Raw genomic sequence first — 16,623 nt, forward strand, 5'->3', positions numbered from 1 at the left:
TCAGTCATCATTATTGTTGGCTGTCTCTTCAACATCATCACCACTTGCATCAGCAGCTTCTTCAACCTCATTATACTCATCATTGTCACCATCCAAGTTTCCCTCAACATCTTCTTCAGACAAAGCATTTATCAGGATCTCAAGCCTGCTCTTCTTTTTAGTACAAGCTTTGATGGTTTCATCCAAAGTTTTGCATGTGTCCTTTAATTCAACATTGATTCATGTCCTAGAGGTAGAGCTAGTAGATTTCTTTCCAGATGTCATGACAATGTCTGGGACATGTTTCCCTATAAACAACCTATAATGCAAAGAAAGGGGAGGTTCTCTCTTGCAGGCAACATCTGAACAGATCAAAATACTAGAGTGCTGACTCAGAATCACACCACAAATTAAGGAGGGCAATGCTATAGGCATCTTCACAACAAAAGAGGTAGAATGTTTCATGGTTTTGTCAAAAACATAGGAAAAAGGTAGCATGTTTCATGTTTTTGTCAAAAACATAGGACCCAAAGTCAAACTTGGTTTTGGTCCCTACAATGTAAATGAACTTACCCAACCCTGTAGCAATGTTGGAAGTATGATTTGTTGGAACCTAATTAGCAGCTCCAATTCTATGAAGTACTGCATACTTCACACTCAAGCAACCAGCTGACAACTTCCCTTTTCTTGGCCATTCTTTTACCTGTTTTGTAGTGATTTCCCTGCAAATGACATTATTTGATACATCCACTTCAGCTTGTTCCTCTTCACTTTTGCCCATGAACCTGTTAATGATTTTTGGAGAAAATTCCACACACTTTCCTCTCACATACACTTTCCTTAACTCCTTACTCCTATTGTTATCACAACCCTTAAAAATATTCACAATGAACTCTTTTACAAGCATCTCATAACACTTGCCAAAACTAGCCACACTTTTTATCAACCCAACTTCTTTAATCAGATCCATCATTTCTTTGCACTCAAAGGCATCCTTTCCAAGTTCCCTTTCCAAAGTCAACCTCCTTTGGTACACAAACTTCCACTTTTCAACATTCTCAACAGAGTGAAAAGAGATGTTGTCAATGAGAACTTCAGGCATATTAGTAGAGACCTTTTTCCCAACAGCTTTCTTTAGAGGCACGATGTCTTGAACATTCTGCTCGACATCAAATTCAGAATCACTAGAGCTAGAGGGGACTTCCTTCCTCTTCAGAGATCTTTTCTTGGTGGCAAGAGTTACAACCTTGCTCCACCCTTTAGCAGGACTAACACTTGTACTTTTCTTGGGAGCCTTGGGAGGCTTGCTTGTAGACTCAACAACTGTCCCTTTTCTACTCATTAACCTCTTAGTGATCCATAGAGTCAATATCTTACCAATGGGCTCATCATCAGAGTCCATATCATCTACATTTATAATGTCTATAGATTAATCCTTCTTCACACCAAAATTCTCTTCTTTGTCAGACATATCAACAAACATACTATCAGAATCATCTTTCTCTTCATATTTTTCAAGAGACTTAATTGGAACAGACTCACTATTAGACTTTCCATCAGATTTTTCTATAGGGGTTTCAATAGGATGATCAGTTTGGGCCAAGGATGTAGGGACATCTGGCACAACATCAGACTTAGGATCAATACCTAATGTAGCGGGGTATTCGTTACCATTAGAGATATTGACTAAATCCAAGGTAAACCATACAAGTCGAGTCGCCACCGCACTTCTATTTATCCAAAGAAATGGTTAGAAAGCAAACAAAAACCTAAAAGTTTTATCGAATAAAAAACTAGTAAAAATGTCAGAGATCTGGGTAAGGGGGTTGGTTATGCAATGGGAAGGTTTTAAGCACCCAAAACATCCTAGGTACTCCTAGGGAGCCCTTTTCATAAGTGTTGTTCTAGTCTAAAGGGTGTAGGTATATCTAAAGTACTATTTACTAAAAGGAATGTTAAAAGAAAATGACTCGCAAGGATGTCGCATCCACTGCCTACGTATCTCATCTGAGTATGAGAATCAAAGTCTTCATAGCTCGGCTTCCTATGGGTTAAAGAGAAGTGTGCTCGGTAAGACGTCACGCCTTATGCCTACGTATCTCATCTGGAATAAGAATCAGAGCAAAACGTAGTTCGGCTAACTAGGGGTTAAGGATTGCCATCTGAACATGGACTTACAAAAGAGGACACCATCTGTGTCAAAGGAGGGTGGGCAGTGTGTTCAACGTCCTAGCAGTAGGTGTCGCAGCTCGCTGAATCGAGTCTTAGGCAGTTACCTCTTTGCAATAGAACGGACTGACATGCCACAAGATCGGAGATGCACGGAAGGTCTAAAAGTGGGGAGGCTCTTCTCTAGAGTTGTCATGCAATATGGACCTATGTGTTAGGATTTACAAAGGGGAATATCTACCTAATGTTAGCATACAAAGAATAGGGGAATTCTACTTATGTTATCATACAAAGGGTTCTACCTAATGGGTGCTACCTAAACGGAACAAGAGTCGACGGATGGAGCGCGGAGAGGAGTTACGGATAAGGGTAGATGGCGATGCCGGAGGCAATCGACTTACAGGTAGATGGCAATGCCTGAGGCAATCGACTTACAAGAGGATGGATGAATGCGTGCTGGTTCTGTTAAGTTTTGGAAATGATTACTCGACGTTGGATCGAGCTTTTGATCTTATTTTAAAATGGTTATCAGATGTTCGTTTTAATTTTTGTATTAACAGATGAATAAAGAAATAAAGAAATAAATATTATACACTTTATAGGAGAGGGGTACATTTGTTATGAATGGGGATTGTTCATGGCAAACAAACAATAAGAATATATGCCTCATACATCATACAAGTAGGCAACAATTATCAATCAGATCGGATAAATAAACAATATATAATCTAACCAAAGAATCAAATAATGGAGCATTTAAACAATGCATGGGAGTATGAACATGTTAAATAATCAAGCAATAGAAAGCATGAATGAGAGAAACAAGTATAAAAGATAACAAATGAATCAAACAGATGAAAATATGCACACGAAGGATCCAATGAATAATTTAATCAGGAAATGAGGTAAGGACCAAATAAAATCAAGGTAAAAGGCCTCTAATACATGGCATATGAGATGAACGAGGGAGGATCAGAATATCTCTTCAATTGGCATAAGCAATCCCTAAGTCAAACATCGATCATAAAGAAGTCGACTGAAAATTCAAGTCAACTTAAAAAATAACAAATAAATAGCAAATTGATCAAGAAAATTATGAAAAATTAAATTAAATAAGGTGGGGTCAGGACATCATCATCCCCCAAAAAGATTTTAAAAATAATTAAAATTGGCACGTGAATTAATTAAAATAAAACTGAAGTCAAATTAAAACTCAACCAACCAAACTAGGTTAAAAATAAATCCAAAATAAATTGAAAATGTGAAATAAAATTCCAATAAAAGGTCAGGTTGACCATGAGACAGTGGTTAACCTTCATCCTAAAAATTAAATGCTAACAATAATTTTAAGTCATAAAAATAAAATCAATAAAAAAAGTGTGTTAAAAGGGACCATTTAGAATAAATAATTAAAATAAATAATTAATATTAAAAAAATACGAAAATAAAAGTTATATAAAATTAAGTAAAAAGTTAAGAAAAGTGAAAAATATTTTTGGGTAATTTTATGGACGAAGAAAATATTTTAAATAAGAAAAAGAAATATGAAAATGGAAGGATTAATGGTGATGAACATGGTAAGCAAGCGTAGATATATCAAAACATGGCCATGGAAGAGATGATTACCTAATGGAAGATAGAAGTGGAATGGAATCTGATATATGATGAAGCTTTTCCTCCTTGCCACGTGTCGCATTACGCAAAAAACCGGCGGGAAAAAGAAACAACAGAGCCACCACCGTGCGTTATTTATCCCAAAGGAGGGAAAGGAAACACTCAAAGTAAACCTGGAAAAGACATGGTCTCGCGACCAGAGAAAGATGGGATTGAGAGTCGGTTATGCGAAGGGAAGGTATTAGCACCCCTACGCATCCGTCGTACTCGACGGGATCCACGCACAAAAGAATAGAAGAAAGGTTGCTAAACACTGCTCAAACACACACAAGGCTGGAAGGAAACGCAGAAAGACGGAAGAAATGGGACTCGGCAGGATATCGCATCCTGGGCCTACGTAGTCTGTCAGGCACAGACATCAGAGTCGACGTAGTTCGGGGGAAAGCGAAACGTGCTCGCTAGGATGTCGCATCCTATGCATACGTATCTTCTCTAAACAGAGTAAGAATCAGAGCACTCGTAGCTCGGCTAACGCACGCCAAACAAAACACAAACAGGAAACCGACTGCCAATCGCTGGACTTACGTCAGACTATACACAAACAGGCAAACATGGAAACCGAATGTCAATCGCTGGACTTACATCAGACTCCGAACCAACAAACACACATTGGAAACCAACTGCCAATCGCTGAACTTACGTCAGACTCCAACAAGCAAACAAGACACAGGAAACCAACTGCCAATCGCTGGACTTACGTCAGACTCCAAACACACACAAAAGGGTTGAAAAAGAAAAAGGGCGCCCGGAGAGATCAGCTCATCTCCTGCCTACGTACCTCATCTGGTATGAGGATCAGGGCGACGTAGTTTCCCTAAACAGGGGAAGAACTTCTATCCTAACCAGAGACAAAGGGAGACAACAAGCTACTAGGGAGACTACGACTCGAGCCTAGAAGTTGTCATGCATGCGATCCCTATGTTGAGGTCTCTATCCTAACTTGCACAGGAAGCAAACTATCCTAAACAGCACAATCAAACAAATACAAGCACAATAAAGCAAGCACACACACTATATGCAAACAATTGGCTCATACAAGGCTAGGCTGTAGAAACAAGCCAACTGGAATGGGGTGTTTTTAGCTCTTAACCCTAACATTGAGAGTTAGGGTGAAGCAGATGAAATGGAGATGGGGGTTATGCCTCATAGCTCTTATCCCTGGCCTGGGAGAGCTTGACTCAAAATAGAAAGTGTGGGAGTTCAGAATGTAGGAACTCTTCTCCACAGATGACTGACACAACAAGATCTTGGGTTCTTATTCACAATGCATCAACACATGGTGTGAGCAAAGTGAATGACACAACTGAATAGCAGGGGATGGATTGCACATCCCTTTTATCTGCCAATTGCCTTTTAAGAGGTCTTTACCTGTTTGGCACAAAATTAAACATCCACAAACATTGCCTCTTAAGGAGGGCTTCAGACAGGTGCCTGCCAAAGTAACATGACAGGTCTTCCAGACTACATGAAGATCAAGGAATTATACCTCAGTGGTATGCCAACCACAAGCAAGCAAAGCAAAGTTCAAACGAACTTAAAGCAACTTAGGTACCTGTGGAAACAGCTAAACCAATCAGTACAACTTTCAGACAAACAATCAACAGTTAATAACCAACAGACAATCCCAATGTACAATACAAAAGCCATAAGACAAACTCAAATGAGTTATCATCAACCTACAAAATAGCAAGTGTTAGCAATCAAAAGCAAGTATCAACATCCAAATGATGAAGCATCATCAACCATGGAACTTGGATGCTGGATCCTGAAATTCAAAGCTCACATGTAAGCAACAAACCACTAGGTCAAAGCCTAGGGTCAAAGGTGAAGAAAAAAATTAAAACAGGAGCTGAAATTCAACACATTGCAACTTCAAACACATATTAACATGTCCTAAAAAGGCTCACATCAAAATCAATCATCAAAGGCATTTCATGATCAAAAGAAGTCAAAGGCAATTTCAAAGCTCATATATGGACATCATGAATGAAAATTCCAAAACAAAACAGAAATGATTCAAATAATTCTGGAAAAATTCATGAGTATTCAACACATCTAACATGATCATCAAACAAACAATCAGAAGCATCCAAGTTCATTTGGCATGGAAATTAAATTGCACAAGTTGGACAATCAAATGTGTGACACAAATTGTCACACCATCTTAACACAAGCATAAAACAGAAATGGTGAATGATAAAAATACCAAACCAAAACCAAAACATCCAACAATGTGTCTAGAATCAGCATGTAAAATTTCAAGTTCATTGGATTAAAATCAAGCATTTCACAAAGGAAAGAGTAAGGCAAGGTCACAAATGCACATGTGTTCAATAAACCTAGAGCAAATAAATTTCCAGCCAGGCACAACTTGCAAATTCACGATCATAAAAAACTAGATAAAACAAGGATCATTTTACAAAAAATTGGGAGTGAATTGGATCATTTTTCAATTTACTATGATTTTTACAAGTTGATGAAAAATGTGAAATAAAAATAGCATAGCATGGCAAAAGTGAAAAATAAGTTCCAAAAAACGCATGAAGCAGGAATCAAAGTGAGGACCATGGATTAAATGAGTTCTGAGCGCGCGTTATAGCAAGAACCCTAGCGCTGCAGATTAGGGCGGTTCAAACCGCCGTTATCTTCACAAAACCGCCATAATTTTTCCAGAATTCCAGAAATACATGCATCTTCATCTTCTTCATGAGGAAGAAGATGAATGTTCATACGACCTTCATCCAATTTTTCCAGAATTTTCAAAAATGTCCAGAATTCAAATATTTTTATATCATTCAAATCCTCATGCAATGTATGTTATAGATCCATCATCAATTCATGCGAATCCATCATTAATCATGCAAACGAATCAAATAAAGTTTGACACGTGAAACTTCAATCAAGCATATCTCTCTCAATTTTTATCCAAATCGCACGAAATTTATATCAAAATGATCAGCAAAGCAAGATCTACAAGAATATCTACATGGATTGTGAAATTATGAAGCTCGACTCACCTCTTGAAGAACAGTTCCTTGTTTTGCGCGATTCAAAGCTCCAGATGCTTCTAATCCACTCTAGAATACTTGATATGATGTTTGATGATGAATTTGAAGCTTGGAAACTTGTAGATCTAGCTTAATTTTGAACTTCCATATTTGAGTTCTTGAGCTTCAACCACTTGATTCTTGCACGAATTCCACGAACCAACACTTGATTCACACTATAATCAACTCACTGATCATGAATCTCCAACAAAAAACAAGTGCTATGTTCAAGAAATTTGAATTTTGATTTGAAGAAAATTTTGAAGGGAGAGAGAAAACTAGATCTAGAAATGTGAATTGTGATTAACCTTCTTCATTTCTGTTATGATTAGAGTATATATATGCTCTACTAATCACCTTGCTAATCCATGTTTAGTTTGGCTAAGTGAAATGAGGTGTTTTGCAAATTTTGGAAATTGCATGGTGCATGTAGCAATTACACGTGAACAGTACCATCTCCTTCATCAAAGCCACTTAAAATCATCTTTTAAACATATTGGCAATGGTAGAAAATTCATACAATGCACTATTTTTAAATTTCCAAATTTCCCTCCAAAATTGACTTGGATATGCAAGTGATCATATGATAATATTTCATGCAATGTGATGGTTGATTTGGAAACCTCATGACATGAGAAGAACAATGCAAAAAGAACCACCAAATTTGGAGTTTTGGTTCAAAAGATATGGCCATTTGAAGTTTCAAGCCCACTTTACAATGATTTGATCACAACTCCTTAACCATTCATTAGAAATTCATGATCTTGGACTTTTTGGAAATGGGAGAGAAAGATATTCAACTTTCATGTTGGACAAAATTTCATTTGAAGCTTCTTTGATGTTGGAAAGTTGAGTTGAAGTTGGTCTAAAAACTTGCCATTTTTGGAAACTTTCAAATTACAGGTCACTTTCCATTTTGGGAAACTTTTGATCTGGCTTCAAAATCTTCAAGGTAGATGTTTGACATGTTGAATAACCTTCTTTGGGACATGAATGAAGTGTCTCAAACCATTTCTCCATCTCCTAGCCCTCAGCTGACTTGCAGTTGACTTTTATAGGCCTCAAATGACTTGGTCATGCACTGTGGACTTTTGAGCCTCAAACCATTGGCCAAATTACTTCAAAATGAACCTTGGATCATGTAAGCTCTCTAGAACAACCATAGGGCCTTTATCTCATGGAAATGTCCTTGCTCTCTTGCACAGATGGATTCTCCTGACCAGTCTTGACTGATGAGATGTAATGGACTATGCAATGTGAATGCAATGTTAATGACCTAAAAAGGAAATGTATGTACAAATGAGAGGTGCAAATTTGAGGTGCTACAGCTGCCCCTATTCAATCAACTGGGAACCTGAACGAATGAGAGCAACGACTGTCAGATCTTCAGGGTACACAGGGATTGAATACCAAAGAACCGTAGAAATTTGCACTCTGCGGGGATCCAAGAAAAGACTGTTCACCAATGGCAACTTCCACTGGGATCTGATATTTATCACGGGACCAAACAAGACGTTTACCAACGACTTCCCCGGGGATTTTGATTTTTTTATCAATGAAAGGATACAGCCAGACGTCAACGGACGAATGGGAAAAACTCAACGTTTACCGACACCAACGGAGAGGTGACCAGACATCCACAGATGAATGGGAAGACTCGACCAGACGTCAACGGACGAATGGGAGAAAGATACAACCAAACGCCAACGGACGAACGGGAAAGGATACAACTAGACGTCAACGGACGAATGGGAAAAACTCAACGTTTACCGAAACCAACAGAGAGGTAACCAGACATCAACGGATGAATGGGAAGGGATACAACTAGACGTCAACGGACGAATAGGAAAAACTCAACGTTTATCGACACCAACGGAGAGGTGACCAGACATCAACGGATGAATGGGAAAGGATACAACCAGACGTCAACGGACGAATGGGAAAAACTCAACGTTTACCGAAACCAACGGAGAGGTGACCAGACATTAACGAATGACTGGGAAAGGACTCGACCAGACGTCAACGGACGAATAGGAAAAACTCAACGTTTATCGACACCAACGGAGAGGTGACCTGACATCAACGGATGAATGGGAAAGGATACAACCAGACGTCAACAGACGAATGGGAAAAACTCAACGTTTACCGAAACCAACGGAGAGGTGACCAGACATTAACGAATGACTGGGAAGACTCAACCAAACATCAACGGATGAAAGGGAGAAGCTCGACGTTTATCGACACCAACGGAGAGGTGACCAGACATTAACGAATGACTGGGAAGACTCAACCAAACATCAACAGATGAAAGGGAGAAGCTCGACGTTTATCGACACCAACGGAGAGGTGACCAGACATTAACGAATGACTGGGAAGACTCAACCAAACATCAACGGATGAAAGGGAGAAGCTCGACGTTTATCGACACCAACGGAGAGGTGACCAGACATCAACAGATGAATGGGAAGAGTCGATGTTTACAGACACCGAAACAATGGTGCTTACCGACACCAACGAAAGAACACACACGGGTATGGACATGACACCTACCGGTATCACAAGGATGACATCTACATATGTCAAGGCAAGGCTAGACACTTGCTGGGGATCTCACTGGGGAGAATCAAGCTTTCCTCTCACCTGCGGGTGAGGAAATAAACCTCTGGGGAATTACCAATCTTGAATGCTATCTGTCAAGAGCAGCTGTAGCAAATGTGCCGTACTGATGTTGAACAATGGTCCGCCTCTGCTGGGGATGTGGTCCAATCAGGTTTAACACATGAATGCATATGTTTGAATTTTTCTATGGCGTAATGCTCCATATTGAATGGAAATGCTACGCTATCTGAGGATGCAATGATTACTATATGCAAGATGCAAATGAAGGAAAACTCCCGTTGGGGAGCAAATGGTCGCTCTGCTGAGCACACAATTCTGATTATATTCTCCAACTCTGTGGGGAGACGTACTGCTGAGAGTGTTTTGTTGATCTGATACTCTGGGGACGGCAGAGGGAACAACTCAACTGGGGAGACCCTGTCTGGGGAACACACCAACTTCTCAAACGTGCTGGAGACTAGCATTGCTGCTGGAGAAAGGATAAATCCCACCGGGGACAACCTTCACTGATCCTAATCCACTGGGGTACTCCGCTAGGGGAAACAACCAATGCAAACCTCTACTGGGGAACAACTGCCACCCATGAGTAGGAAAAACTCCACTGGGGATAATTTTCACCGAACCTGATCCACTTGGGGACTTCGCTGGGGGAAACCATCAACACAAACCTCCGCTGGGAAAATTACCCATTTCAAAATTGCTGTGGAGAATATTCACAACCCTGCTGGGGAAAGGCATTCACGACCATGCTGAGGATGACAGTACTTCAAACCCGACTGATGAGGAACGAACTACTCACTGATACCTCCGCTAGGGATACAACAACTTTCCGGCTCAGTGGGGACCAACAGTCTTCGGACTAGCTGGGAATAGACCAACTCTCACGCCTGCTGGGGAACTAAAAATCCTTAGACCTGTTGGGGATAGAATAGCCTTTGAACCTGCTGCTGAGGGACACACTACCCACAAACGCTTCTGCCGGGGAATAACAATTATAATAGCTTTCAGACTTGCTTGGGGAAACAGCCACTTCCAAGCCTGCTGGGGAAACACCCTCAATCCTGCTGAGGAATCCCTGATCTTGACTATGCTGGGGAGACAAGTCTTGAACTTGCTTCAGACCACCCAACTTCTCACACTACTGGACAGTGCTGAAACATCTCTGAACAAACTGTGGCTTACCTGCTCTAACCAACAATCAAAGATGAGAACCTGCAAAACAACAAGACATACATGCCCCAGGGGATTGTATGGACAAGATACACCCAAGTGTACTCAACATCCAAAATGATTTTCAAATGTGTTATCTTTCCGCACGTTATTGTCTAGCCTTCATGTTTTTATATGCAATGTTTATCAAAAATTCGTATGTTTTTGCAAACAAAACAGTAAAATAAAAACAAGAGAGCAAGTTATCTGAATAACGACTTTTATTGATTGAAAAATGGGTCTGAAAAGGCGAATACATCGGGAAGCAATTCCTGGGAAGAGGTAATTGCGCACAAAAGGAAAAATCTATCCTAATGGCAATGTGAACACGACATCCACTATTCCCAATTCTGTTATGACTCATAGATCCTCATTTTCCCCCCAAATTCCTTGCTTTCTGAGAAGAATGACTGGACCGATCACATCTTTCGAGACGGTAGACAATGAAGCGCGATGAAGTACAGATAACTCAGACTGTAGTCTTCGCTTTAATCCCTCTTTTGCCTGGATCGCCCTTTCGGGTTTTCAATCCACCGGGATACCCATTTTTGCCTAAGCCGCCCTTGCGGGTTTTCGACTTACCGGGTGTACATATTCTTCATTCTTTTATCCCTAACTTTTGCCCGAACCTTTTCTTTTTTTTTGTTCGCCGGGATGCCCTTTTTTGCCTGGACTCTTTTATTCTTTTTGTCCAGCGGGTCAATTTATGCGAAGTATTTTTTGACTACATCTGAGTTAACAGGGGACGGAAAATCTTCACCATCCATAGTTGTAAGCATCAAGGCTCCACCAGAGAAAACCTTCTTAACAACATATGGACCTTCATAATTAGGAGTCCATTTGCCCCTGTTATCTGTACCGGGAGGAAGGATCCTCTTCAAAACTAAATCACCAGTCTGATAGCTTCGAGGATGCACTTTCTGATCAAAGGCCTTCTTCATCCTTCTCTGATACAACTGCCCATGGCACACAGCTGCTAACCGCCTCTCTTCAATAAGGCTCAACTCATTAAACCTTGTTCGAATCCACTCAGCTTCGTCAAGCTTGACATCCAGCAAGACTCTCAGAGAAGGAATCTCCACTTCAACAGGTAGGACCGCTTCCATACCATACACAAGGGAGTAAGGGATTGCCCCGGTCGACGTACGTACTGAAGTACGGTACCCATGCAAAGCGAAAGGCAGCATCTCATGCCAATCCTTGTACGTCACGACCATCTTCTGCGCAATCTTCTTGATATTCTTGTTGGTCGCCTCTACAGCACCATTCATCTTCGGTCTGTACGAAGAAGAATTGTGACGTTCAATCTTGAAATCTCTGCAAAGCTCTTTCATCATCTTGTTATTGAGGTTCGAACCATTATCAATAATGATTCTCTCAGGAACCCCATAACGACAGATGATTTCCTTCTTAATGAACCGGGCAACCACTTGCTTGGTGACATTAGCATAGGAAGCTGCTTCCACCCATTTGGTGAAGTAATCAATCGCAACCAGGATGAAGCGATATCCATTGGAAGTAGTAGGCTCAATCTTCCCAATCATATCGATGCCCCACATCGCGAATGGCCAAGGCGAATTCATGACATTCAGAGGGCTTGGTGGTACATGCACCTTATCAGCATAGATCTGACACTTATGGCACTTCCGAGCGTATTTGAAACAATCGGATTCCATAGTCATCCAGTAATAACCGGCTCTCAACAATTTCTTGGAAATTGCATGACCACCAGCATGGGTACCAAAAGAACCCTCATGCACTTCTTGCATCAACATGTCTGCTTCGTGTCTATCCACGCATCTGAGCAAAACCATGTCAAAATTCCTCTTGTACAACACGTCATCCTGATTCAAGTAAAAGCTTCCAGCTAGCCTTCTCAGGGTCTTCTTGTCATTCTTTGACGCTCCTTCAGGATATTCCTGGCTCTTGATGAAGTTCTTGATATCATAATACCATGGTTTCTCATCCACAACAGACTCGGCTGCAAACACATACACAGGCCTCTCGAGTCGATTCACCGCAACATGTGGCACATGATTCCACCAATGGACTTTAATCATAGAAGACAAAGTAGCCAACGCATCAGCCATCTGATTCTCATCTCGGGGGACATGATACAACTTCACCTTCTTGAAGAAAGTCAGGATCCTTCTGGTGTAATCTCTGTAAGGAATCAAATGCGGCTGATTGGTATTCCAATCTCCATTGACCTAGTTAATCACTAGAGCGGAATCTCCATATATGTCCAGAGTTTTGATCCTCAGATCGATGGCTTCTTCTATCCCCATGATGCAAGCTTCATACTCAGCCTCGTTGTTGGTTACGTCAAAAGTCATCCTGGCAGAAAAAGGTATATGAGCCCTTTTAGGATTAATAAGCACTGCCCCAACACCGCTGCCATTCACATTCACAGCCCCATCAAACATCAGTGTCCACTTGTCATCAGGATCCGGTCCTTCCTCGACAAGAGGCTCTTCACAATCTTTCATCTTCAGATACATGATGTCTTCATCAGGGAATTCAAACATCATCGGCTGATAATCATCAATCGGTTGCTCGACAAGGTAGTCCGACAGAATACTACCCTTGATGGCCTTTTGTGACGTGTACTGGATATCATACTCTGTTAAAATCATCTGCCAACGGGCAACACGTCCGGTGAGAGCCGGCTTCTTAAAGATGTACTTCACTGGATCCATCTTAGAAATCAATAAGGTAGTATGGTTCAACATATACTGTCTCAGTCGGCGAGCAGCCCAGGACAAAGCACAACAAGTTTTTTCGAGCTGCGAATATCTTATTTCACAGTCGGTAAACTTTTTGCTAAGGTAGTATATGGCATGCTCTTTTCGACCAGACTCGTCATGCTGTCCCAATACACACCCCATCGAGTTCTCAGTCACTGAAAGGTACATTATCAGAGGCCTCCCAGGAACTGGAGGTATGAGGATTGGAGGTTTCTGTAAATACTCTTTTATCTTATCAAAAGCTTTTTGACAGTCATCATTCCACCTGATTGCTTGATTCTTCCTTAGCAATTTGAATATCGGTTCACACGTGGCAGTTAGGTGAGATACAAACCGTGCAATGTAGTTCAATCTCCCTAAAAACCCACGAACCTGCTTTTCAGTTTTCGGTTCAGGCATTTCTTGAATAGCTTTTACTTTCGCTGGATCAACCTCAATCCCTTTCTCACTGACAATGAAGCCTAACAGCTTCTCGGATCTCACCCCAAACGTACACTTGTTTGGATTCAGCCTCAGTTTGAATTATCTCAGCCTTTCAAACAACTTCTGCAAGTTTACCATGTGCTCCTCTTCTGTCTGCGACTTCGCAATCATATCATCCACGTACACTTCAATCTCTTTGTGCATCATGTCATGAAAGAGAGTCGTCATAGCCCTCTGATAGGTAGCACCGGCATTCTTCAGCCCAAATGGCATCACCTTATAGCAGAACGTGCCCCAAGGTGTAATGAATGTCGTCTTTTCCATGTCCTATGGCGCCATCTTGATCTGATTATAGCCAGAGAAACCGTCCATGAAAGAGAAAACCGAGGATTGAGCAGTATTATCAACCAATACATCAATGTGAGGTAATGGGAAGTCGTCTTTCGGACTCGCTCTGTTTAAATCCCGGTAATCGACACACATCCTGACTTTACCGTCCTTCTTCAGCACGGGAACGATGTTGGCCACCCACGGGGGATAAGTAGTAACTGACAGAAAACCCGCATCCAACTGCTTCTGAACCTCTTCCTTGATCTTGACAGCCATATCAGGACTAGTTCTCCGAAGCTTCTGCTTGACTGAAGGACAATCTTCCCTGAGAGGTAGCCTATGTACCACAATATCTGTATCCAACCCAGGCATATCTTGATACGACCAGGCGAATATCTCCACATATTTTCTCAGCATCTCAATCAGCCCTCTCTTGACATCTTCCTTCAAAGCAGCCCCGATCTTGATCTCTCTTCTGGCGTCCTCAGTACCCAGATTAATAATCTCCAACTCCTCCTGATGAGGTTGGATGATCCTTTCCTCCTGCTTCAATAATCTGACCAGTTCTTTAAGGAGTTCACAGTCTTCCTCACTCTCCTCTTCAGCTTGGTAGATGGGATTATTGAAATCATACTGAGCTATAACAGAACTGTTTATAGTGGAGTCCGTAGGATCAATTCTGCATGTTTAATGCTTTATTTTAGAAAAAAGAGTTCAAGAAAGTCACAAAAAAAACAAAAACATTGCCATTTTATTGTTTTGAAAAATGAAAATAAAACAGAAAGACAAGGATCACAGAATTGTTTGCAAAACGTCCTTTATTAATGATATCATTGAAAATCATGATGAGGCCCTACAATGAACCACTACGCCTTGGGCAGAACGTAGGGTTTTGTGCAAAATGAAAAACAAAAGAAAATTACTCTGTTTGAAGAGTAACTTGGACCACTTCTTCGGCTGTCCAATTGTTCACCCTCTCGCCTGGAGCACACGGGCGCACCCAGTTGTCCACATCATAATCACTGTCACAGTCTTCACCACCGGTTGCAAAGACGTCACCATGATTCATCAGCCCAACGCTGGTGAAGGTACTCGGCCCTTTCTGCTCACCCTGCTCTGCCTGCAGAGGTTGATAGCCAATATCGAACTTGTCTTCTTTAACGGGCAGGTCAACCATCTTGCCCCAGCCTTCTGCATTGCCTGAGTTGACAACCTCCATAGCCTGCTTGTATGATGCAATTGAGGCACTTGGCTTCTTCTGCTCAGCAAAAGCCACCTTCTCAAGAGCAACAGTCTCAAACGCTTGGCACAGAGTTTCATGGATCTCGCCATCCACCTCCACGTACTTGAAAGAGGATAAGTGACACACCAGAATGTCCTCCTCGCCGCACACAGTCACAATCTGACCGTTCCATACATACTTCAGCTTCTGATGGAGAGTTGACGAAACTGCCCCAGCCGCATGTATCCAGGGACGCCCCAATAAACAACTATATGCTGGTTGAATGTCCATCACATAGAAGATAATATCAAAAACCTCCGGGCCAATCTTCACCGGCAACGTGACTTCACCAAAAACAGACCGTTTGGATCCGTCAAAAGCACGAACAATGAGATCGCTTGGAGTGAGGACAACCCCTTCAACATAAATCTTGCTCAAAATCTTCTTGGGCAACACGCTCAAAGACGAGCCAGTGTCCACCAACACATGTGACAATACTGCGCCTTTGCACTCCATAGTAATATGCAAGGCTTTATTATGGTTGCGACCCTCAGGTGTCAGATCCAAATCTGTGAACCCCAAACCGTGCCTTGTGCTCACATTAGCAATGACCCCCTCCAATTGGTTGACAGAAATATCATGAGGCACGTAAGCCAGATTCAACATTTTCAGCAAGGCATTACGGTGTGCCTCAGAGCACAATAACAATGAGAGTATGGAAATCTTGGACGGAGTTTTATTCAGCTGATCTATAATCTTGTAGTCACTCTTCTTAATAATCTTCATAAACTCCTCCACATCTCTCTCAAATGATCCCTCAGGCGCTTCTTTCTGAACAGGTTCTTCCTCAACCACAACTTGTTTACCCTTCGCTTTGGCGAGAGCCTCAGCATTGTTGTCCCTCAAAGCTTGCGGTGCAAACAGATGACCGCTTCTTGTAAACCCTCCAGGTCCCCCTACATTGTCCACAACTGGACTCACAGTCACAGGAACTCTGCTCGGCAAACCAATAGTCACGGGAGACTGATTAACTGGCCTGATCTGACTCTCTGCCCTTCGGTTGCTGCGATAAGCATTATCATACTTCCACGACACGGCCCTACTGTTCTCAACAACCCTTCTACCAGACACATCAATAGTAGTGGGAGCACTGACAGTTACTGGAGCAGATATGGTAACAGGAGTACCAACGGTTGCAGATGCA

General features: G+C 41.6%; 1 pseudogene; it reads right to left on the reverse strand.

The window, feature by feature from the left end:
- LOC127122369 (uncharacterized) overlaps positions 1–16,623 on the reverse strand; it is a 42,535-nt pseudogene continuing 25,912 nt past the window's right edge.

Source organism: Lathyrus oleraceus, chromosome 2, assembly GCF_024323335.1.
Source record: "Lathyrus oleraceus cultivar Zhongwan6 chromosome 2, CAAS_Psat_ZW6_1.0, whole genome shotgun sequence".
Taxonomy (NCBI): Eukaryota; Viridiplantae; Streptophyta; class Magnoliopsida; order Fabales; family Fabaceae; genus Lathyrus; species Lathyrus oleraceus.